This window comes from Vicugna pacos, chromosome 7 (assembly GCF_048564905.1).
Source record: "Vicugna pacos chromosome 7, VicPac4, whole genome shotgun sequence".
NCBI lineage: Eukaryota > Metazoa > Chordata > Mammalia > Artiodactyla > Camelidae > Vicugna > Vicugna pacos.
This window is the reverse complement of record NC_132993.1, coordinates 27,273,307-27,300,236: the sequence shown is the minus strand read 5'-3', so window position 1 is coordinate 27,300,236 and position 26,930 is coordinate 27,273,307. Positions and strand designations below refer to the sequence as shown.

Here is a 26,930-nt window from a genome sequence, read left to right as displayed (position 1 = left end):
TGAGTCAGACAATTTAAGCATGCCTGTTTCCTTACCCAAGAGAAAACCTTCAAGAAACACAGTGTGAAAACAAAACTATGACATCCCGCAGAGATCTTACAGCACACACTTCAGTGGAGAGGTAATCGTCTATTTCATGTGCCTCAGGCTAACCTCCTCCCCTGCAGCTACAGGACCCACTGTGTCTGTCAGAATGGTTGCAGTATCCTCCTTTTTAAAGGAGAGTGCCACATAGACTTCATCAGTTTCGATTTGAGTATGACATTGCTTAGATTATGCAATGAATTTGAGATACCATTGTGTAAATTGGCTTAAGGGATTAAGAAGTATTTTAATTGCTAAGTATCAGTAGATTTCTTCAGTCTCAATAAGTTGAGCATTATGCCAATAGTAATATAATTTCCTGCTTCTTGGAACATATCTGAGAAGGTCAGGAGCCAAGAGAATGAGTCCCCATTCCTGATCTAAGCAGAGATGTGATCCAGTTGAAAGTTGTTCTACTTTGCCAGACAGAGTTGGAGATGTCATTAAATCAGGGCTGGTGTGGTGGATGTTTTAGACAAAAGTAAGGGGGAAACTGGAGAAATGGAGAACTAGGTGTGGGTACATTTTTGCTTGTTGAGGTGATACTTGAGATCCAACTGGAAATCCATAATTTTCTACAACAAACACTTGGGAATGAATATAATTAAAATGAGATGATAGTCAAGTAATGGTCCAAGAGAAGACATTAATAATAGACATCAATATGAATAGATCAGAGCCACATCCAAGTCAAGAGATAAAGCCTGGACCATAAGTATATTCTGACATGATACTATGAAGGATAAAGCAGGACCCCTCCACCCTTAAAGGACCTGGTGTATTTAAATGAGCTAAACTTTAATTACCCTATCTACTTTAAAACCACCTGGATACCTTAACAGTAATATAATATAAAGATATCTTTATTCATTTTTACTTAATGGGATATTTATTGAGTGCTGTTATATGCTAGGCACTGTTTTAGGCACTGAAGATACAAAATAAACAAAAGACAGACAAGAATCTGACCTAGTGGAGTTCAGATTCTAGTTCATTCCTTCCTTCCTTCCTTCCTTTCTAGTATATTAGTAAATTTCTTTCTTTGGATGTTTCTAGTTGAAAGCATCATCCCCAACAATCCACCAGGTTCCCAGCACAATGTTGAATGAACCAAAAATTATCCCACTGATCAGGTGGTTTTGATTTGAACTCGTAGGGAACACACAGTTGTGCTCTCTTGTTGATGCTCTGATACTATTATTTTTACAAAAGGACCAAATCATTTTTGTCCAAAGCAACCAAATTAATTCTATAGAATACAGAATAGATTCTACTTTCTAAGACAGATAATGAGTAAATAAAGCAAACAGATGGATAGCAAAATACAAGCAATGTTAAGTAAAGAAAAATACAGCAGGATAAGCATATAGAGTCACTGTAAATTCTATTTCAGATAAGGGGGCAAGAAGGTGTGACATTTGAACATAAACCTGAATGAAGTTTGAGAGCCAGTTATGCACATGTCTTGAGGAATATTCCAGATGAAGGAAACATCAAGGACTAAGATCTTTTTTAATTTTTTAAAATTAAAAAAATTTTATTGTTATTATTTTTAATGGAGGTACTGGGGATTGAACCCATGACCTCAAGCATGCTAAGCATCCGGTCTACTGTTGAACTATCCCCTCCTCCCAACGGCAAGAATCTTGAAATGGATTGATAATTCGCATGTTTGATAAACAGCAAGATGTCTACTGTGTTCTCAGCATGGGATAGAAACACGGGCTGAGAGAGAAATAGGAGCCAAAACATACAGAGCTATTCAGGCAAAGGGGAAGGGTTTGAATTTTATTCTAAACATGGTAAAAGACCTTGGAGGATTTGGGGTGAAATAATGAGATGACCTGAGTCAAAAAAAAAAAATTGTCACTCTGTATTCCCTAGAAATAATTGTCTAAGGGAGGAAGATTTATTCAGGGAGACCAGGTAAGGAGTGATTATAGTAGTTTAGGTGAGAGATGATGATCTTATGCCTGTAGAACTTGTGACCTTTCCGTTTAATATTCCTTTCATGTATAGTTTTATGCTTGTTTTGAAATCAGAACTCTGTTCCTTTCTGTATTTCTGAAATAATCATACAGCTTTTTCACTTAGAGGTAAGAGAGTCAATGGAACTTTGGGTCTGGAAGACATACTTAACCTAAATGCAGTTTGACACCTGCAATAAGTCTCTGATGGTTTCTCTTATTACTTGCCAAAACATTCCCCAATTACTGCGTTGCATTTGCTTCGTGAGACTCAGCCTCGTCTTCTATCATCTCTGGACCAGCTGTTCTGGTTGTGAAACTTCAAATAGTTTCTCTAATCGCCAACCTCCCATGACTGTGTTTTAAGTTCTTAAAACCTGGGATAAGTTTAGAAATCAAGAACAAAGCACATATGAGACTCTAGATTTAACAGCTTGTGGCTTTTAATGGCGTCTGTCGTCATGTCTTTGAAAAGCTGTTTATCACCACGATTCCCTCCTATATTGTTTTGAAATGGTGGCCTTTTTATCTTCTTTACCCAAACATTTCATGTGAGCAAAATCACGGAGATGAGAATAGAATATCATATTTGATAAATAACTGGCTTCTGTGTGCTTTGGAAAAACTTAAAAGGTTTCTGGCATCAGATATTCAGAGAAAAAATGAAATATGAGATTCCCTCTAGTATTGTAAAATATTTATTTCCAGTATTACCAAGTCACATGGCATCAAGTTAGACTTTTTCAGCTTCACACAAGCAAGGACAACATGCGATACAGCAGAACAGAGTGGCAGGTGAGAGTGAAAGGGTTCGTATTAATGGTTTGTTCTGTGCCATTGGGCATGGGCATCGTCCAAATGGGCTACAGTTACCTCCTCTGAAAAACTAGGAATTTCAATTAAATATATGTAAGTTCCATTTGGGGTATGAACATGTACATGTTTTTGAGCAATCAGATCTTCCAGGTTTGGTCCCAAACGAAATGGTAGCATGAATCACTAAGAAAAAGAATAGATTAGATCTCTAACTTTACTTGTTCAATCCATTATCAAGATAGATTTTTACTCCTAAGGTGCTTGTTAAATTAGTAACACACGATACAGACTAATTTAGCTTGTAGTAGTTTTTAGTTGCACAGTAGGATTCTCTACTATGCTTTTAGAAAAGTAAATTATTTTTACACATCTTAAGAACATAGATCTGGTAAGATTTTCTTTACAATAAATGGCAGGCTTTTTTTTTTCCCTCTTCCATCTGTAGTAATTCATAATTAATTCATGTTTTCCTCTGCTCTTTTTTTTTTTTTTCCTTTTATCATCTCCCCAGTATTCTCTGAGAGTGTCAGAGTTAGTCTGGTAGATTATAAAACAAGCTAATGTCATCTGCATGAGGATGTCATTGGGCTCAAAATCTTGCCTGTCTGTGGACAGATTTTCCATCAGGGTCCTGCCATTTCTCTTTCTCCAAATTCTCTTCTACAGGCTCTTTATCTGAAATGAACAAGGCAACTTTGTGAAATGGAACATGCTGTTACTTACTGCCTTTTCCCATTATATTCACTTTGCAGGAACTCTGCAGGTCACATCAGTTTAAACTATGAATAAACGCCATATTATCTTGGAATAATAACTCAAGATAATTTTTATTTTATAGGCAATTTCTCACCTACAGAAAATTAATATTTAATTTCACAGGAAATGGTTTGGTGTAAGTATGTGTCAGTTTGCTATTGCAGTGTTTCTGTCAGTTTCCTATCCCCCTGTTTTCTGAGTAAGAGTGAATGATGCATCAGTAGCACAAAGTACTCCATTCAACCCTTCAGGCAGCTCAGCTGGCATCTTCCTGCAGTGAGATAACAGCCAGTATAGGCGTGAGCATTAGCAGAGAACTGGGTTAGTTTCACAACCTTAGAAATAGTGAGCTCAGGTTTTTCAAAGAAAAGACAAATCATCTGTTAGTCAGTTATAAACATGTGCAGAGCAAAATTCACTTTCTAAAGCTTCAACCTACCCTCCCGCTGCCCCGCAAAAAAAAAAAAAGAGAGGACCAGTTGAGGCAGCATGAATGCTAGATGTGTTACCATCAGTTTCCAATGACAAGATGTGTCAGTAAGTTACCTGGATAGTGATCTCTCTTCGCTTTCTTTTATCTGGTTAAATACAGCGTTGTATGCTTTGTAAAAATAAGGTTTTGTTTCATTTTTTCTTAGTCAAGAAGACTTTCTTCTAATTCTTCGTTATACTTGGACACTGTCATGTCCTGAGGCAAGAAGACGACAAATCCCCTTATTAAACTTGTTCACAAACTGGAGAGGTAGATATGTAATAACATAGGGAATATCCCCCGTAGCAGTTTCCTTGATTTAGAGTTGGTAGGTTTGATGGTGATTCCTGTGTTAACTTCAGATTTCAGCTGTCAGTTTTGCATTACCTTTCTTCCCTGTACACATGATTTCTATCTGTTACAGCAAAGTGCCAATATTTTTGTACTATAGCTTGTTAGAATTTAATAAACCTTTAGTATAGATGAAACTAAACAAGGAGAAATGAGGATCCGTGTGACTTATCACTGGGTTTTAAGAAAAATGTACCTAGACATTTATAAAGCTAAATTAATCTGCCTACATACCTCATTTGAAGTGATGAGTATTGTCATACAGACTACAGAAACCCCTGAAATTGGTTTATTGGGTCCTGTGGCTCTTTAAATCATTTGAAACCGTGATAAAATGCATGCTCTATCTGCCGTCTCTGATTTCTAAGTGTGTGTGTTTTTAATTGGCTGAATTTTTAATTGGAAATTTATTTGATACGTATTTATATTCCGTTGATACTTGTTTTGAATATTTGTGATATTTATTTTAATAATATTTAACCAGAATTGTAATTCAATTATATCTGATAAATATATATTTATCCCTTGATTCATATGGATTATTGATGCATCCATGTGACTTTTTAAAAATTTCTGTAAATTAGTTTGTTCTGCCAGCTGCTGAGCTACGCAGAATTTTTTTTCAGTGTTCATCTTGTTTCAAGAGTAAAAGGAGTCTGAAACAAATGTCTTAAATGTTAAGTATACATGTAGCCTAGCAAACATTCATTTCCAAATCAGTGAGGATTGTTTTACAGTTCAGTCTAAGTGTTCACTACTAAGCTGTTAGTTTTGATAATTTATTAAGTGTTTTATATGTATCGAAATTAAAAGAATCATTTAAAAAATATATATGCATGGAATGAAATGTTAGTTTAGGGATTCATTTTCAAAATATTCTTTACCCTGGAGTGGCCTCAAGTGTGCCACTCCTGTTTTATAACCCTTGATATATGTATTTAACTGCTCACCTATCCTCTTTTTTATTATACTCTCAGGTGGCTCAGCTCTCTGGAGCTTCCCATGATTTATGTTGTCACCAACAGTTATCTCTATAGGTACTGCTATATATAGACCCTCTCAATCCTTAACCACAGTGCCAAACCGCAGCTTTATATTGGATTTAAACACAATACTAAAGGCTCCTGTATGTGTAACTTCATGTGACCATAGCTTCAGAACCGAACAGCAATATGTGTTCTTACAAATATAAAGAAGATTTCTAGATCTGTAAAAGCATATTTACCATTAGGGTCATCTTTGAATATCCAGTAGAGAAAAGATTTGAATGAATACTAGATTGGATACAAATTAGGTTCCAGGGTCCCATCTGGGAAATACTTAGTTTCCAAAAGCAGAAATACAAACTCAATTCTAAGTCTTTCATTACATTATCATACCACTCAGACTCAGAGTGAATTATCAGACCTTTAAAAGGCTTTTTATAAGAGTAGCTTTTTAACTTAACTTTGCTATAGATTTTTAATGAATCATTAACTTGTTTTTTATATCTCAAGTCATAACTAGAATCCTTAGATATATACAATGTTCTAAAAAATGATTAGGCACCCATCACCACCCATGGCCTTGCATTTCAGGATGATCATCATTGGATAAATTAGGTTGCCAATTGCCATAAACTAGAGATAAATTAGAACTCAGAAACCATTTTATTTTTAACATAATTTGATCTCAAAAGGGTAATCTTAATGAGAGCTTCAAAGTGATTCTTAAGATTCCAATTAATTTACTATGTGAGCTGGAGGGGAATGAATTACACTAAAATGAAGCAAAAAAAATTTAAGATTAATATAGCAAAAATTGTCATACTAAAAGCAATTACACTTATATTTTCAACAGAAGAATATTAGAAAACCTCAAGTGCCTTATTAGTGGGTATGACTATGGGACACATTCTTAATAATCAGAAATATAAGCCAGATTGCTTTTTAAAATTAGTATTTATTTGCAATAAATGTATTAGATGAATTAAAAAAAAAAACTATCTCTGAAATGATTATTTTAAAAAAATTATTCCTTGACACTTTAAGACCAGTCCTACACCTCAAAGGCAAACACATTTAATATTTAACTCTTTTGTTTGGTAATTATTTTCATAGGTCTAAAGAATCTGAATACACTGTCGTATCTCACTTAATCAATTTAAACCTTAAATGACAGATTCTTATTGTAAAATTTTTATTATTTTGACTGTTTTCCTCTCAATATAATTATGCCTCAGTTTTCGCTTAAAAACCTTTAGTGTTTCCATGATGACTTTAAATATTCTTTACTGCTGAGCCAAGAAATATGCTCTTCTACTTGTTTTTCTTTTTACTGGAGTTAAAAATTGTCCCCCTTTTGATTTTGTTTACTTGCAGATTATGAGTGTCATCCCAGAAAAGCTCTGTAAAGTGCTTCATTAATTTTTTCATATGATCGCAGCTTTTAGCTCATTTTCAAGCATATTTTGTTTTTCCGAACACCTGCCCAGTGGAGACACCTGACCTCCTACTGAAATAGGACTTCTGTGCACTCCAGGCCTACAGTACAGCTATCGCGTGAATACTTCCCTTTTGCCACGCTCTTGAGAATTTTTGTCATCTCTCTGCAGTACTACATCTCCTGTTCCCTGGATCACAGTTCTTCTGGATTGGTTTATTTCCTTGTTTTGACAGAAGTCATCCTCAGAGAGCTTCCTGATTCAAGGTACAGGAGAGTCGAATTTTCTATACTTTGAAAGTCTAAAAATACTTTTATCATTCTCTGATATGTATTCGAGAATCTGATGGAGTGAAGAATTTTAGGTTGCAAATATATTTTTCCTCAGAATTTTGAAAACATTGTTCAAAATTCTTCTTGCTCCTGCAGCTGCATTTGAGAATCCATCATTCTGATTCACCATCCTTTGTACTTGACTTTACCTGTTCTTTGAAATATTTTAGTGTTTTGTTTTCTAGTCACCCTGTTAGTGAGGGAGGGACTGACATTCTAGGGTTACAGGGATGTCTGCACATGTGACCCCTGACCCTGAGCAGAGGAGATTAACAGAGTTTTATTAGTCACAAGTCCTTACAGCCCAGGGGAGGAGAATAGTTCAGAGAGGTGCCCTTGGGTAAACCACAAGTGGTCGTGGGAGGCAGGCTTTGTAACACCAAGAGGTTGGACTGCCCCTCATTCCTGTGGGAGAATGATTGGCTTGTTTAATCCATGGGCTGACAGAAAACTGAACCCCAGGGATAAGCAGGAACTCTTGGTATCTCTTTGATAAGAAGCCTTGTTTGTCTGGGGAACCTCTTTAGCGGGTGCAGAGTGGGGTGGGGAGCAGGCCATCTGAGGAGGTATGGATTTTACCAAACATCAAAGCAGTGAACAGTACTGATCTGGGGACTTACGCCCCGTTTAGGAACTTCCTCTTACTTTCTATGTTCTAAAATGTCATGGTAAAATGTTTTAGTAAGAGTCTGTTTTTCATCCTCTGTGCCAGGCATTTTTTGGACCCTATCACTCTGAAAATCCAGGCATCTATTTCTGAGATTTCATTTTTTTTTAATAATTGCTTTCCAAAGTTCACTTCCTTTAGTTTCACTTTTCTCCTTTTGTTGAAGTTCTTGTAGCCAGATTTTGGATGACTTCAATTTCTCTACGAATTTTCTCATCTATTTCCTCCTGTTGAACATCATCTTGTGTTCTTTTTATTTTCCCTGAGAGAGAACACTCGATTTTTCTTCCAATCATTTTACTGTTTTTTTATAGCTGTTATATTTAAAATGTCCAAGACCTCTTTTCTTTTTCTCTAAATGATTGTTAAGTATTGTTTAATACTTCTCCAATGTCTCTGAAGACATTACTAATATATATATATTTTTTTCTTCACTGTCACCATTTCCTTTTTTCTCTCTGCTTGCTTTGTCTAAATCATTCATCCTTAAGTGTTGGCAGCTCATTTATATTTACAAGTGAGGTACTAAAAATTGATTGGAATCTCTGTGTGCATTGAATTTACTGTAAGGCCGTCAGGTGTCCTGCCTGGGTGCCATAAATTCAGCTGCTGTTTTTCTGGATCTGCTTAGGCAAAACAGGGAGGTAGTCAGAGACTAACTTAATACAAAAAAGACATTTCCACATTGGGCACCTACACTGGATATAGGACTTAGGGGCCAAATATAGACTGCCCCCCACCTTTAACCACCTTTCCACCATGCTCTCATTTTTTGTACCACTGCCGACACATGCACAGTACCAAGTATGTCAGATCCTTAGTTTTCCAAAGGTTACACTGGGTTTCTGTTAGTACTCCCATCCCTTCTTCCTGGCTCCAACTTGAAGGCTGTTAGATGACTTCTTCCTCTTGCTCAGTCTTTCATCATTTATTCTTCTGCCTGGTGTATTCAAATACTGGGACAGGTTTGCACGTTTATCCTACTTCCATTGAAAGTAGATTTTGTGGGTGTATAGTCATGAATTTTTCTCCTTTTTTGATTTTCTTCTTATTAAGGGAAGTATTCTTTAGGTTAAGATCGAGGTTCCTTAAGTTCAGAAATGCCTTTTTTGAATCCTGAGGTTGTCCCTTCCTTTTAACTCTCTGGGTGTCATTTTCCCCATATTTAAGCAAACAAACAAAAAAGGAAAAATAATAATATAGGCATCAGATATATGTTCCAGGGATTAAATCTGAAAATCATTAAAAATAATTGGCAGAGTGGTTAGCACGTAGGAGAAGCTAAAGGTCATACTATTCCGTTTTCATCGCCAGCAACATCAACTGAACCGTTTTCATCACCAGTCCAAGTATCTCTGCTCTTCAGTCTGACTTACCTATTTACTTCGCTTACCCTCCTTCATTTAAATGTAGTAACTTCCTTGAAAGTCTCTTTGTAGTTTCTATGCTTTGAGCGATACTCACTTCCATTGTTTTAATCATTTCTGTATTGTTGATTTTGGGCAAAACCTCACCCCTAGAAATTACCTCTTTCTAGAAATCTTGTCCTATGATTATGACTTTACTCTACCTAACTTCACCTCAGTCTTTCATTTGCAGTTGAAATTTGCTGTTCCCAAACACCAGTGCCCCCACTGTTTTTAAACTCTTCTTTTAACACCTGTAGGTTGATGACTTGCTGTCCATTCTTTTAAGTCTTCCAGATCAAAACCTTGGAATCAACTTTGATTCCCCCCTGTCCCCCCCACCTTTTTTTTGCCCCTTAACTCTTTCTTTGAATTCATTACCACTGCCCTGTCCTGTCTCATGCCTTAGTTCTACTTGATTAGATGATTATAGTCTTCAAACTCATTTAGTCATCTCTGTGCATTTTATTCTTTCAGTCATTCAGAAAAGCTTTTTTGCTTCCCTTTTTGGGTGTCAAATACTGTACGAACGTCTGTAAATGAGTGCCTTGGAGGTGCTGTGTGAGGTGTGAAGTGATGGACTCAGATTTAGGGTCAGTACTCTTTAATTTACATAACAGCCTTTGAAAAATAAATGAGTTGGGAAAGTGGTTCTCACAAGTCATTGTGTATACAGTTACTAAGTTAAACTTTCTTATTCAGAGATATATTTAATCAAGAAGCTTCAGTTTCTCCACTTCCTAGTCAGTAAAATCTAGCATCTCCAGCTTGACACTCAGCCTCTGGACAGTATGACACAATCATACTTTTCAGCCTTCATATCCCAGTTCCTACTAAGGGTCTTAAACTATTTGCTGAAGTACCTGAATTACTCACAGTGTCTTCTTACACTACCCCTCTTATTTTTGCAAAATTTCTTTTTCCTCATTTGGGGTGTCCACCTCAGGCTTTCTCCTCCGACATTTCGGTGTGTGAAGCCCTGTTCACTTTCACGCGGAAGCATTTTCTGATATATTTCCCTGTATTATCCTTTTCTCCACTACCTTTCCCCACTGCATGTTTTAATGTCTTTTGCAGTATCTGTGGTATTCAGCTTTTTATTCTGTCTGTGCTGGATTGCAAACTGCTCGAGAGCAGTCCCTGTTACTTACTGTCTGTGTAGTTCATCGCAGACTATGCTGTACTTACTTAACAGACATTCAAATAGTTGTTGATTTACATTTGATTTTTAATACCAAGTTAATAATATAATCTTCTTCCCCCAAACCAAAACTTTGCTGGAAGTTTTCATTTTCATAAATATTATGTCTTCAGCAATTATGCTGAGTTTAACATCTAATTTTGTCCCCAAGTAAGAGTATTTTAAAATAACAATGATTCCTCCAGTGCACGGTGCCATTACTGAGTTTCTTCAGAGGTAGGAATTATGATAAGATGTTCACTATATAAATTTCAACATAAGCTGAACTGCCAGCAGGCAGAGAACACAAGTTGTCTTCAGAGCTAAGAAGAGCCTCGCATTTTCAATGCTGCTTAGAATTCGTATCTGTAAAAGTATATGGTCTGTTTTCTTATGCTAGTTTCGTCCTATTAGGCATATATAATTAATGCAGTTTGTGGTTTGGTGTGTGCATACATATGTGTACAACTCATGCCCATACTACAGTTTTTTAATCCTACATATTACAGCACAAAATTCATATTAATACAAAGTTTAATAAGAAACACTATAATTTTCACAACTTTTTGTGAATAACAGTTACACAGGTAATGGTTACAAGGAATGTTTAAAAATATCACCTATTAAATTTGAAGGTATTTATAGAATATTTACATTTATGTGTAATTCTTCTCAAGTTCCTATACTGCATCAATTTAACAAGGTGCAAAATAATTCTTAATTGACCTTCTTAGTTATTATATTATTTCTATATTTTGTTACGCTTACTACTTGCTATTCTTTTATGCCTTTGCCTATTTCTATCAGAGATGTTATTTTGAACATCATGGGTACATATTTGTCAATTTGAGTGTTTCTTGTGGAAAAAGTATCTGAGTACGTAGAGGATGGCTCGAGTGAGAATTCCAGATCCTACAAAAGAAAGAAATGAATCCATAGTATTTTCTTCCAGTTAGCACCTCTCATGAGATTAGATTTATGCCATTCCGTTTTCAGCATAATAGCTATTTTAGTCATAAGAATGGACGAATATTGTGTCTTTTTCAGTCCCCAGCATAATCTCTGTGATGAGAATATGGTATGGAAATGTTCATGTTTTATATATTTCTGACAGTAATAATGTACAATTCTATTTTGACCTTTCCAATATGATACGGATCGATTAGCTGGCCACTTTATATATTCCTTTGCCGACTATAATAGTCTATTAAGAAAAAGGACAAAGTGATCAGTCAGTCAAACTTTCTAATGCATTAGATCGTAGTCCTTCAATTTTGCCTGGTTAAGGCAGACATATGTTCCTTGTTGAAACATACCCATAAATATATTCATGTCAGCATAGTTTTCTAGTGTGTTGAATATATCATTATAAAGTTTTTCTTGTGAATTTTAGTTTTATTTAATATCTAATCTCATGCTTTCCATTGCCAGTTAACAGATTTTGAAAAAAAAAAAAGATGGCTTTTAGCTTCCAATTTGAGGTGCTTTATTTGACAAAATGGAATGAGAATTCTAGGCATATTCAACAAGGTAATGGGGTTCCTCAGTGTTATTTCAAAATAATAAAAGGTCTGGAGGTTTCTGCACACACAAGCGACACGGCTGAACTGAGTATTTGAATGCACACTTTCAAGTTATTTACTTATGATAATGCAGGCAGAGGAAGGAAGAGCAAGTCTCTCTCATTCATGGAGTCAGCATATTACTATATAGTTGAAACTGATTGGTTCTTATTTGTTCCATACAGAGTTTTCTCTTTTCTGAAAACCAAACATTTCACTCCAAAAACTGTAAAAGCAGCATCAAAATCACGGCATTACAAGTGGGAAAGAGGTCTAATAAGTGGTGTCCTGCTGAGTCTGGCTCACTCCTAAGGAAATCAATTAATAGCAATATGGTGATTAACAGCACTGTAGGCCAGGCTCCCAGAGTCAATAATTTCCATTTTCGCCACTGCAGGGATATCATAGAAGAAATACAATATGTTATCTTGAAGTTAAAATTAGTGTTTTTGCCTCCTGTTTGGCAGCCTTCAAAGCAGTGAGGATTATTGAGGGTCACTGCTGATAGAGTCCAGGTGACTGCTATGCTTCTGATTTCCAGTAGGGACATACTATTTGAATATTTGGAACAAAAAGTGAAATAAAAATGTAATACAATCTTACTCTTTTTGGAGGACATAGCGTGGTTTAAGATGCTATGACTCAAAAGAACTGGCATTGCCTATCTTGTCCCCTGGTGATCTTTGATGTCCACTCAAGTTTTCCAACACAAGGTGGATTATAAAATTTCATTAAAGAAAGGAGAAAGTGAAGAAACAAGGTTACAGGCTAACATTTATTTGTGTTTATGTGGAGATAAATGGTACGATTAAACACGTTAACACTCATACCTGTAACCCTTGAGCAATCCCTTCCTGAATTATCTCTAGAAGAAATCTAGGAGTCAGTTTGATAACTTCACCTGCCTCCCCATCTGTATCCAATGGATGTCAAAGCTCTGCATCCCCTCCTCACCATCTCTGCTACCACTGTCTTCTTTAACATTCAACCAATATCTGTCCGGGTCCCAATTTGTGACAGGCACTCTGTCTTGAATTTCACCCATATTTGCACACCTGTTTATGTTGCTCTTACCTCCAGTCTAGCCTCATCCGTGACATTGACCACACTGCTGTTAGGTCATTTTAATGTCTCTGGGTACAGGACTGAAAGGGAGTCACACATCTTTTAAGGTTTTTAATCCATAAGCATTGATGTAGTCACATACTCCCTAAAGACTAGCCACTAACTCCCTGTCCAGTACAATCTCTCGTCTCTCACCTGGAGAGTACTTAAAATTACCTAATACTCCTCAGAAATAATGTTTTAGACTAAACTACATTGTTTGCAGAAACTAATCTTTGTGCCTGGACTTCTTTGACTGACTTGCTAATTGCCTGATTTCATTCTACTGAATCTCTTTAAACTACCAGTCTAGATTATGTAGCCCTACTGTGTGCTCCCATAACAACTTGCGTTTCCTTTTATCTTAGCACTTGCCACATTGCATTTCAATTTTGCTTTAATTAAACCTTTTAGTCTGAGATTGTTGTAGGTTCACATGCAATGGGAAGAAATAATGCAGAGGGATTCGTGTGCTGTTTACCCAGTTTCCCTCTCTGGTAACATCTTGCAAAGCATAATATTACAGCCGGGATATTGACAGTGATACATAATTCAGTGATCTTACTCAGATTTATTGGACTATGTGTGTTTGTGTTGTGTGTGTGTGTGTGTGTGTGTTATTTAGCTCTATGCATTTTTAGCACAAGGATAGGTTTATCACCGCCTCTGTCAAAATACAGAACAGTTCCAAAACCACAAGGATTCCTCAGGTTGACCTTTCTTGTGCTTAATTTTCCCAGTGTTCTAACCTGGCCTGATTGCATAAGAAATTCCATGAGATTGGGCTTACTGATGTTTAGTAAATACTGGATGTTTTCTGGTTGTGTGAGTGTGTATGGATGGATAAATAGATACATATATACACACAAGCATATATATAGTTCTTTGAATTGGTATTCTGTTAAATTTCTGTTGATGAAAGTTCTTGTCAGTATATTTGATTCACACATCCAGTTGTTTATTTCTCCTAACATGATAATTGCTATATAATGCTATAACAAAACACGCTGTTGAGAAGAGTGTGTGTGTGTGGTGTAACTCTAGAAGTCTGACCCCACAGAGCTTAGTAGAACTTCTGGCGCACAGAAACTAGTGTTTTGGGAAGCTTGGATAAATCATGAAATGTGTGATTTAGCACTTCACATGATTACTGTGATTCACACATATTTGAATTCATGCTGATGCTCTGTGCTAAATTCAGTTAGGTGCCAAGATTTGGAATTTGGGCGCATCCACAATATTTCCCCCTTTTCTGTTGAGCCGCTTATTGTGACTGGCGATTATCGGCAGCTGCTGTGCATATTTGCTGATAATAAGAAATGTTTAGAGTTCTGTATCCAGTTTTTCTTGCTTCAAACCTTCCATGATAATCAGCTTATCTTCATTTGGCTTTGACTCGGTAAGATTATCTTTCCCCTCTCAGTTTAGTCCTTCCATCGTGGATATAAATCACTGTGATTGGGCACACGGAGATGTTGGCTAGAGAGCAGGCGAGAATACGCCTCATTCTGGCTCAGTAATTGGAATCAGCCCCCATCCCTTACAGAAAAGATTTAGATTTGGTCATGTAACATGCTTGTCTGCATATCCTCTGGTTGTTATCTGGTCCCTGGCGATGGAAGACTGTTTCTTAACAGTGCTTCTGCGAAGAAGACCCAACCAACACCCAGAGCTCTGCAAATAGATGCTCAGAGATTCCTCATATTTGGGTGTTAATGTGAGTGTGAGGTTGCCAGAGGAAAGTTCCAGAGATGGTCAGCAGGCATTCTTTTCTTCTGTTTGCATACTTCAGTCCTGACAAGTGATCCAGAATGGTACATCTGGAAGCAGAGTAAAAGCCCACATTCTCTGATTCAGTTCATGTCCTTGTCAGTATCTTTTTTCCAGAGTAGATAATACAAGAGAGGGCAACATAGAATGAGACAAATCCATTGACTGAGAGGAAGTGGTGGTCTTTACTCATCTCAAGATACGTCGTTTTAGCAAAGATCTTATTATTAGTTAAGTAGCATGAAAAGATGGCTCCCCATGCTCAGCTTTTAACAGGTTGTGTATTAAAAACATTTATCTATGTCAACATTATGTACCCAGTAATATGAAATACTTCAAATGCTTCTAAAGCCATTTTTGTTTAACCTTAGGTAAATGAGTTTCATTCTATTAGCTTCAGCTAAAGAAAGGATATTAATGTATGTATCCAGTCTGCCACCTGGAAGCAGAGTCCCTATTTTGCTTCCAGGAATCGCAGCTCACTCACCTATTTTCAGTGACTGTGATCAACCCACAGTATGGAAGTAGTATCTCCTCGCATTGTTATTCTCTTCTTGAAGCTAGTAATCATCATATTATGTTGTTCACTGTTCTTTGTGTTTAACACAAACAATGGAAACACATGTCAAAAGAAAAAAGTAATATTATTTGACTTAAACTATTTGCTAGTATCAGTTTATTCTTAATATCTGAGCCTTTTTGGTTGGTTAGTGGTTTGTATGTGCATGAATCTGTGTGCAGATGGGTATTTGTTGGAGTTCAGGAGCAGTTTCAAATTGAGATAATCCTTGACTCAGAGTTATTGACGAAGAGGGCATAGTGGGTGCTTGATTCCATAAACAGATTATGAGAACCCACGCTGCCTTCTCTGCTTTTCTGACATTCCTGTTACTGCCTTTTCTGAATTAAAAATAAATAAATCCCAGATTCTCAGAATCTATAGACACCTAGGTACTTCTGTTCCTAATCACAGTCTAAGATAATGAGAAGAAACTGGGCAGCATTAAAACTGGTTTGGAAGAGTTGTAACAAGTTACACTAAGAACACAAGAAGCCACTGACTTAAGAGAAAAGCACTGGAATTCAGTTCATACTGAAGGCCTGCTTCCCTTTTTTAAATTGTATGTTAAGATCACTGTTGTACAAGCTCTACTGGCAGAAAAGTGAGCTGCAGTAAAAGTCCTCTTTGATACAAGGTCCCTCTAGGTATTTTAGTATTTTGATCATGGCTCACCAAAGAAAGAATTTTTGTGAGGGGTGTGTGTATTTTATTGTTTTTTTTTTTTGCTTATCTATACAAAAAGTAAGATAATGAAATAGGAAGAAATTTGCCTTGGCTTATATAGTGGAAACCCTTAGGACTCCTTCATATTCATAGCTCTAGCCCAGAGGCTGCCAGAGACCTTGACCTTGAATGTTCCTGGCATAATACATACAGCTTGATAAGTCACAGCCCTTCCAGAGCATCTTGGGAAATTTTAGTAACTTTAGGATCATGACCAGGATTAATAATTTCCCAACTAGGTGCAAATATATTTCAATAATACACAGAACTGTGGCTTATTAATATGTTTTACATTTTTAAAATGTTTAAGAGTTTATGTGGAAAGTTTGAGAACTGTGCTTCAGAAGAGCAAACTAAAGTTAAGCATACTTACATAATGTATGTTGAAATAGAGAAAACTTCAGGTCCAAATTAGGATTTTATCATTCTGAATCTTTATGTTAAGAGTTATAGAGAAGTATTATAAGAAGTTGACTTCATGTATCTGAAATACATGATTACGAGTATTAGGGCACTTCAGCCAAAAAGTGGTACTTTAAGAGAACTCTCCATTAAAATAAAACATTTTTCTTGGGTTAATAATGGTATTCCTAATACTTCCAGGGTTTGCTTGTAAAGCGCAAAATGTAATTAGCTATAAAGCAATAATAGCTATACAGTGGGTTAATTTTTGATCTTATCAAATGACTTTATTTGTTCAAGAAGTAGGTGAGTCATATTAACTGGCTACAAAGTTTTGTTTACCTGTAGAATGAGAATTTAGAGATTCTGTGCCATTTAAGCTGCAGTAACAAATGTACACAGAATGGTAAAGGCTTAAGCAGAAAACAATGTATTTCTCTCTTACCTCAGTGAGAAAAGATGTGTGTGTTGGCAGTTGTAGGGGTTGGGGGGTGGCGGGTTCCTGCTCCAAGCATTCATTTAGAGTCCCAGACTAATGGGGACTCTTACACCTTCAACACTTGACTATTTAATTTCCTCATAAACATTATCCTTCTTATTTTAGAATACTGTAAAGCATGACTTAAGCAGAGAGAGCCTTTTCACTCTTACGTGTGTGCATGCATGTGTGTGTGTGCGCGCACACACACACACATTGCTTCTGTACTTGGAACAAACCAAAAGAAGAATTTGAAATCTAAATTTGCTGACCCTTGGGTACCAGCTTGGTTTCCTCTTGAACAATCAGCCATGCTACATCATGCCAGGAAAAGACTTGGGGTCAGGGAAGGTCTTAGGGGTGGGAGAGGCGGCAGGGTGTGGCCACAGAAAGCGGCACCCCGTTCCTCAGACTCTTGTGCTGTAAGTAGTTGTCACAGCTCCAGCAGCTTCCCCTCTTAGGAAGAAGGGTGCTGCCCCACAGTAGGAACCAGGGAATTAGGAGCCCAAGGCAGTAAAAGCAGGCAAGAGGACTTCTGTCATCTTACAACCAAGGCCTTCTTCAGACCTGCTTCTAAAACCTCTCCATCCTTTGCAGGAGGGTCTGTGAAGCACAGAGTTTTCTGACTAAACAGTTCGATTTCAAGCACGTAACCATCTAGTCCTGGATTATCTTTCCAGAATCCTCAGACACTTGGAAGAGTCTTCCTTCCATACTGTTCTGACAGTTCTTTTTCTACCTCTAGCACCCCCTCAGATCTCTTTAGCTGATAATTGCTTTCTTCAGACCCCAGAACTCTTGATTCCCTGAACGTCCTAGACTGAATTAACGCTCACAAGTAGGGGTTGCTCCTTTACCCAATCTGTACATTACCCGACAGATGCTACACTTCCTTTGATCTGTTACGTGCTTTGCCCTCCCCTATTAAACTGTAAATTCCCTGAGGACAAGGCATATCCACATCGCCACCCAGGGCGGAGCACAGCCTTTGGCAATTATAGGTGCCAGTAAATAGGGTGAAAAAGGTTTTTTTGTAGTCGTCAAATATATAGCATGCATTGGCCATCACTTACCATAGACCACTCACTTATATGAAGTACTTAGTTTAACTTTAGAGTCCCTATATTAATTCCAGAAAATCATAAAGGCTCAGAATTAAAGATATCCTTCTTTGTTCTAAAACCAAGTGCTTCCCGTGTTTATTTCAGTTGACCAAGCACAAGACTTTAGGATACCCATAGATTATCTTGCTGACACATGTTTTCACCATAAAGGATTGCAAGCCTGTGAATGGTCATTGGATTTCCATCATTATAACCAAAAAAATTATTAAAACAAATATTCCACCCCTGAGGCAGTAATTCTTGTGTTCAGAAGAGTTCACAGAACTCTTAAAGGTGTTAGGAAAGCAGTATTTTCCAAAGTTATAGAAAGGTGACATATCATAGTGATTAAGAACATTGACTCTGGAGTCAGATCATGAGAGTTCAGATGTCCGTTTCACTGCCTGTGTGACTTTAGGGGAGTTATGTAGCTTCTCTGTGTACCTTGTTCCCCACTGGTGGTAAAATGGGATGAAAATAATGTCTTTTATATAGGTTATATCATATCTATTTTGTTCCTTCTCTAATATCTCCTCCTCCTTTTTCTTTTTCATTTTTGCTTATTAATTTTCAGAAGCATCAGACATAAAGGTTATTTTTATTTTGGGAAGCAGCAATAGAACGTGATTTCTGAAATTGTGTGGTAAATCGGCCAGTGAAATAAGAACTACTGACTTGTTAATTCAATATTATTTTGTTAGATTATACTTGAATAATGGTTGTATAAATGGCAAAGCTTAAATCAATACCATGATTGTTTTTTTTTTCAAAGGTACCCTAGAGAAACTAAAATTTAAGCCCAAGGTATTTTATCAAGACTTTATCCTTACTCTCAAATAGAGTAATGTTGAAAAATACTAGTTATACCTAATAATAGCTTTAGGATCTCAAATTAAGAAAGTTGTATCCCTAAGCAACATTTTGCTTTGTGAATGAATTTAGGTTTTTCCTAATAAATGCTGATCCATTCTACTGGAATCAACCTGTAGATACTACTTATAAAATATAATATTTTTCAAAGAGGCTTTTAAAAATGAAAGGGAAAAAATTAGGTAGCACACAAGAAAGGCCACTTGTAATACTAACCAGAAAATGTTATGTGTGAGATGGTATGTGTAACAAGTAAGAGACTGTGTTGCAACCAGAATGAACCAGCTTTGGGTACCAACCATAGTACAGTAGCTCTGCTCTCATATGCTGACACACAGACTGGCTCCATAATTTGCCCTGATTGCCATAATATTGCCTCTTGGTTTACAATTGTATGATGCACTCTTTTGTGGAAGCATTTAGTATTATTTCTAATGCTCTAGAGTTTTTCTGTAAGATTCATATGTATTGTATAGAATTTGGCTATTGTAATTATAACCTGAAACTCAATTGCAATGTACTTTAAACTTAGCTATCAGTAGCCTAGAATTTTTTAGCTCACACTGTGTAGAATATCATTCGGACTATATTTTTTAGTCTAGATGAGCAGTTACAGTTATTCCACAGCATCCTATCACTGTCATCAATTTACCCATGTCTGCTCATGGAAGAAATATGTGATCATCTATGACAGAAAATGTGGGAAGGATTTTACACTGTAAATCTGGAGGATGTTCCTTCCTGAGAACCTAGGAACAGAGAGGGATTTGGCATAATAATGTATACATAATGTTGGAAATGTAATTACTAAGATAAAATATCAGTATTATATTTTTCCCAAATTTATCAGCCCTTTTACGATGCAAACACTGTCACCTGTGTGTTAGAGTCCCTACCCCAAATTTCCTTACCAAATATTGCAAACCAAATTCATATTTTCACAGCTTTAAATCCATTGGCTGCAGGGAAGTAGAACTATCCATGCTCCCTAATATATTCTGGTGAATGAAATGCCTCATGGACTCCATCCACTTAGCAAGACACAATCCAGTACTATGTTCAAAGCCCAGATCTGCCTTTACTTGTGGTAGCTTGGGATAAATTACATTTTTACTTTGTGCCTGTTCCCCCAAATGCATACATATAATAATGCTAACTGTAGTACAGAGCCCATGTCACAGAACCCTGTGAGGGTTAAATGAGCAGATACTTAGAAAGTATTTACCATGTGTCTAATCAGAGTTTATTCCCTAATAAATAGTAAATATTAGTGTTAATATTTTAAATAAGAAATATATTAACTCATCTTTACTAGTATTCTTTCCAGTATTCATACTCCTGACTAATAGTCCCAAGTAATAGTCTCTTAAAATAATAGATACATATGTGCAAATGTTGTACCTAAATTAATGATGAAATAAGAATGAATGTAGGCAGGATAAAATTTGAGATGAAATATTTCAAAAGGAGCAATTCTGTGATACATTGTAAGTAATTTCACTTTTACGCAAAAAATCAATTTACTTTTCTATTTTTAAGTGCAACACTTAAAACATTAACAATTCTCTTTTTAGAGGATTGGATTAGCTCATAATAAGCATTTAGAATTCCCTGTAAACTATTTAATTAGTATTTAATAAAATGATCCCAGCCTTATTACATTGTAACTAAGTGAACATGCACATTCCCTAGAGTTCATATGTTTACAGAGCATGCAGTTGTCAAGTATTTTTGAAGAGGCAATCAAAATACTGAGAAACTATTTTTTATGGATGACATAATTCAAAAGCTGAAATTCATTAGAACGTTCTCTGCATATTCCAGAGTTTAATAACCAACCTTATCTTCATTCGCCATTTTTCATCTACTTATGCTTAAAAGGATAGAAGTAATTCTAAAATCGTCTTTCATACACAGTATAACCTCTACAAATTGCAAGAGCATTAGGAAATGCAAATGTAGTATGTTACCTGAGCAAAACATTAGCCCCTTACCTCTGATGTTTCTTTACAGCTTTACCTTTGAAAGTCCTTGCCAATTGCAAATCAGCAAAATGTGTGAAATCTCTTTATAGTGGAAGTGCACGAAGTCGAGCAGTTACTAAAGTTAGATAAAGTCAAATACAACAAAGCTGCACGATAAACAGAATGAGGCATCTTTCTTATAAGTACATTTACTGGATGCAGATAACATACTGAAATTCTTTTGGCCCTTTCTATTTGGGGTAAAGACCATCACTGAGTTTGGGATACTGAATGATCAGATGTTACCACGCCAAATGAAAATGATCAAAGTGATCTCCTTATCCAGCAATTAATAGGCTCATCTAACACACAAAAAAATTTTACTGGAATGGAAAACCTCAGTTTCATATTTTTATTTATAGATAATGAAATCCTTTGTTGACAATGTTAACATTGTTCTTTACGTTAGATTTTAAAATATGTTGTATTTCATAAGCAAGCATCTCAATTCATTTCAGAAGACTGAGTTTTGAGTCATTTTTCTGGAGCCATAATTTTAGTATTTGTGTATATCTAACTTTCATCTAATCATCTCAGTTACAAACATCTTCATGGACTAGGTTTGACTAGGGTTTTTTTTTTGTGTGTGTGTGATTTTGAATATAGTGCTTTCAGGCTAAGGAAATTGTTGACCAAGCATATTTTTACTTTATTATCAGAGAGCATTCATATGTTAAACTGGGTAAAGAGGTGAAATGTTTTACCCCAATCTCAGGATTTGGGGTTCCTTCTCTTAGCAGTCCCCGCTCATTCCCAGCCCTTTTCCTACTCCTCTGAGTAAGGTAATGCACTGAAAGCAATCCAGTTGGCAGCTTACTCCCTTCCGATTAGTTCGAAATGGTTTCCCCATCATTATTTTCCCTGTTAAATAATCTATTCACTTCCAGGATAGTGATAATGATGTTTTCTTTTACAGAGTTATTGTGCTTAATTAATGTTTGTTACATACTTGGAGATCCTTGGATGGTAGATGATATTCTGGTGCCAAGTACATTATTATTTCATTAAAATTAATGCCAAGATGAAACATAATGTGGAAGGTGATGGCCTGGAAATTATTTCCTGTTACCAAGTGGAAAGGATGTATTTGTTTGGCAGCTTTCTAAGTATAGTGTAAGCAGGTGGCCACCAGCAAACGGATACGTAGAAGAGAAATATTTCATCTAGACGATTCAGATTTTAATTGGATTATTTACAAAGTATACAAAGTCTGGATTTTGTTTGCAAAGTGGAGATTTAGATCAATTACTTTGTGAAAGGACAAACAGAAACCTATAAGGGAAAAAAACCCAAAAGTTTCAAATTGAACTCACCAAAAAATGCTTATTACTTTAGTGTAGTGCTTGTAGTGTATGAGCTTGGAGTCAAAGGAAATGGGCCTGAATCCAGGGGGTGTCAATGTTGGAGTTCCCTGGGCACATACCAGGGACTCAGAATCTATTTGTAAATTAATAAATGTGCTTGACTTTGGGGAAGACATATAATAATACTAACATTTACTTCAAAGTCTTGTGAAAACTCAACTTAGATAGTGGATGTAAATGCTTTGTGAGTATAATATGGCATCAGTGTTGATGAAATATTCTGTTGATCTAAAACCTTTATATATAACATCACATAAAATTAAAAATAAGACAGCCTAGGGGGAAGGGTATAGCTCAAGTGGTAGAGCGCATGCTTAGCATGCATGAGGTCCTGGGTTCAATCCTCGGTCCCTCCTCTAAAAATAAATAAATAAATAACCCAAATACCTCCCCCCACCAAAAAAAAAAAAAAAAAAAACACCAATCTACTGACTTTCAGATGCTTTCTGTTTACCCTCTCTAGTTTCAGTTTCCTCCTGTTTGTTTTAAGTCCTGACCTGGTCATTACCGTATGTTTCTGACATAACAAACATGAAACAACATAGCTTAATCTGTAAAATATTGATTATAAAATTCTGAAGCCCACTAATGTATATCTTATAAGACATGTAAAATATAGCAAAGGATAAAAAATACATTTGAAATATTCTCTGGTCCCACCACTTGGAGATCATAATCATTGGCCCTTTCAGTGTGTTTCTACTCTGGTGCACACACACACACACACACACACGCACATACACACACACACACTCATATACATACAATTAATAAATACATAAACGTGCATTTGCATTTTGAATTCATATTCTGAATCATTAAATATTCCTCAAAATGTTATTCTGAATAACTACTAAATATATTTTATATCACTATTTAAAAATCAGAAATTTATCTCACCAGTTTAATTAGCATAAATAATAGTGTGATAAAATGAGTATGTGTCAAACTTCACAATCATAGCATTTTATTTCCTTAGCACATGTCATTTGATGAGGAATTGTTTAAAAGAGCATTAATAGTACATGTCCCTGATACAATATGTACAATAGCCCTCAAGAGTAAGAATTACACTGCCAACTGCAGTTCCCTTGTACATATGCTTTATTGCTCATTTATATTTCATATTCTGACATATGTGTCCACATTCTTTGCCAGTTTTTAGCATCACATGTGATGGTTTGCATTTGGTTGATAATGAATTATATGTAAAATGTAGAACAAACTTTTTATGTAATAAAAACATTAATTATTTGTCATATATTTTCCCATTTGGAACAAAGTTTCACAAGCAGGAACACGCCCGGAATGTTAGAGGAAAAGGAAAGTGACCACCTGAATGGAAGGGAGTGGAGCAGATAATTTTAAAAGATGATGTCTGAAGTGGGGCACTGAGAGCATACAGCCCTTGCAGGATATGTAAGATCAGTAGCATTAACTTGAAGAAAGTGGGGAGCTGTGGCAGGATTTTGAGGCGAGGAGTTACTTAGCTTTCTAAGCTGTAACTCTGCTCTGGCAGCTGCTCTCTTAAAGAAGAGCCAATGAAGGAGGCAAAGTAAAAGCAGAAAGACAAGTTAGCAAGTGTTACAGAAATCTGGGGAGAGAGAATGTAGCCATTAGACTAAGAAGCAGTGAAGGTGGTGAGAAAAGGTCTGATTCTGGAAATATTTTAAAGATATTGCTAAAAGGATCATTAATTAGAAGTTCATTCTGATAATGATATCAGCAATTATATATATACAGGTCTGGATGTTAGGAGGAAAAATCGGCCTTGGGTATGTTAATCTTTCAACTGCTGGTGCAGAAACAGTACTTCCAGCACCGGGAATGAGTGAGATCTCAAAGGGGAAATAGGAGAAGAGGAACGTGCAGTGAGCTCTGGGCTACCTCAATGCTTAGAGCAAAGAAAGGAGAGAAGAAACAGCGAAGGAAGCTGCGAAGGGGTGAAAAGTGAACTCTGAAAAAATAAGGGAAAATGGAAGAACGTGAATAAAAGAGAAGGGCATGGTCAGCCTTGACAAATGCTAGTTCTAAGTGTGCCAGTGGCGTCACACCGTGAGTCATGAGCACAGTGTCTGTGGGGCAAAAGCCTAATTGGATTGGGTTTACGTGAGAATGCCAGTGAAAGAGAGGAGGATAGAAAAATCATTTAAGGACTGGTGCCACGAAAGGGAAGCAGAACAATGAGTAAATAGCAGGCAGGGAAAATGGGTTCAAGAGAAACTTTGCGTATCATGTCGTACTTAGAATGGGAGAAATCCAGTCTACTTGTAAACTAATGAGCATTATCTCGTAGAAAGCAAACATTTGAATGTATAGGTTAAGCAGGGAGGAATTACTAGAGCAGTGTTCTTGATACAAAAGAGGGTATGGAAGTTACCACACAGGTATGGGGCTCGGTTGCACACAGGAGCAAGAACAGGCTACCTCTGAGCCGTGAAGTCGGGTGCAAGAGCTGTAGGTGTGCACAGATGCTCGTGGCAGTCTGTGGAAACGGTTCTCACAGTTTCTGATCCTCATTCCTTACCTTGTTTATATATTTTTTTCTTGATTAAATGTTCTAAGTTTTGGTGTAGTCAGTTTATATTAATCTTTTCCTGTAGGCTTTATAGTGTTCACACCTTTCATTAAAAAGTCTTCCCTGACGTGACGTGTTTAAAATGTGTTCCTATACAGTCTACCCTTGAACAACACGCGTTTAAACCACCTGGGTCCGTTTCATGCAGATTTCTTTCAGTAAACCCACACTGCAGCTCTGCACCCTCCACAGCTGGTTCAGTTCGAGGCTGTGGACTCAGGGGTACAGAGGGCTACGTGTAAAGTTACACGCGGATTTCCGACTGCATGAGGTGTCAGCACCCCCAAACCCCATGTTGTTCAAGAGTCAACTGTATTTTATAAGTTTTGCTTTTAACATTTAATCCTTTAATCTACCTGGATTGCATTTTTTAGACTAAAAATGATAAAAGGTAGGAGAAACATTAGCAGTCTAATTTGGATTTTTAAAATCAGAAATTTATTTGGGGATATATGTAATATACTAATATTTTGTCTCCTAATAGATTATATTATACCTTTTTATTGTGGCTTACTGTTTTTTTTTGTTTGTGTTTTTCCAATAAAGTCCTACACATATTTTGTCAGTTATTTAAAGTAATTAATTGTGTTAATACTGTAAGTGATATACTTCTTAGAAGTTATTTAGATATCTTATTAAAATATTGAACTTGGATGAATACCTCAAGAAATATCTGTATTTTTATCCAACTGCCCTTAAATAAACTGTTTCATCTCCTTCCCCTAATCCGTGCCTCGAGTAACTCCTAAGACACAGGCCAGCACTTTCAGAACACTTTGTTACAATTACAGAACGAATTTTATCTCAGTAATTATAACTCACTTTTAGGTATTAAAATGATAGTTCCAGTTGATTTCACCTTAAAATTTAAATCTCACTCCCAGCTCAGATTTTTCCCTTTCTTATGCTTTGGAGACCTGGAGTAGAAGTTCTTTTATGTATCCTCCCTTGCTCATTACTTTCCCAAGCTCTTTGCAATTTCTGGGTTCCCCTTTCTTCTCAAATGTAAGTGTGGTGTCAAAGCAAAGATTTCATTGGACAAAATTAAACAGGCAGGGAAGATTTATTCAAAACTATTGCAATAGGGAAGAGAGGCCGGAGCTCAGTCTGAGACCAACACTGCTGAAATAAAGAGTTGGAGAGTTTCTTAGTTCACCTGTGTTTGCTAATTGGCTTTAGCTAAGGGAAAAGTAAACTTCGTCTTCTCTTCCTAAGTGGAAGCAGTTTTGCAACTTGGGGCGAGGCTCCAATGAAGTCAGGCTCCTGTCCTCCCACAGAGACGGGGAGGAAGGCGCTCTGTATTCCTTAGTGATACTTTTTTTTCTGAAGTAAGTGCCCTACATAAAGGGAGGACAGGGCCTTGAGTCAGGAAAAAGCTTGTCTAAGGAGATGAGGGGGAGATTAAGGCCGTCTGGATCAGTGGGTGCACATCACTGTTCCCTGTCTTGTGCATTAGCCAAAATTTAGAGACAAAAGGAAAATCCCCTTTTTTTATCTGTAACTTTTTCTAAGCATTTGTGCTGGTGTTCAGGAATACAGTCGATTTGTGTAAGTTGACTTTTGTATTATTCCAGAAAACTTACAGAACTCTTTTTTTTATTATAATAATTTCTTACAAAGTCTCTTGGGCTTGTATGCAAGTGATCATCTCACCAGCAAATTTTGACAGTTTTCTTTGGGATGAATCTCTTTTACCTGTTGATTTTTTACTTTTTGTACCCACTAGGACCACCCTATTGATGTTCAGTATATGCAGTGATGGAAGGCAGGTATTAAATGAGATGCAAAGTGACTGTTTCAAGCTACTCCTATATTGTTTCATTCACCCAAATCAGATCTTGTTTAGTATAGTGTTAGAGTACACATTACTTTTCTTTTTAAATATATTCTTAGATATCCTTATTCATTTGTCCTTATTCTGTCAAATTTAAATCAGC

The 26,930-nt window shown here is 36.5% G+C and overlaps 1 long non-coding RNA gene across 1 annotated transcript in view; it reads left to right on the top strand.

The window, feature by feature from the left end:
* LOC140697359 (uncharacterized) overlaps positions 1–26,930 on the top strand; it is a 148,011-nt gene that overhangs the window by 86,325 nt on the left and 34,756 nt on the right. The window lies entirely within an intron of this gene.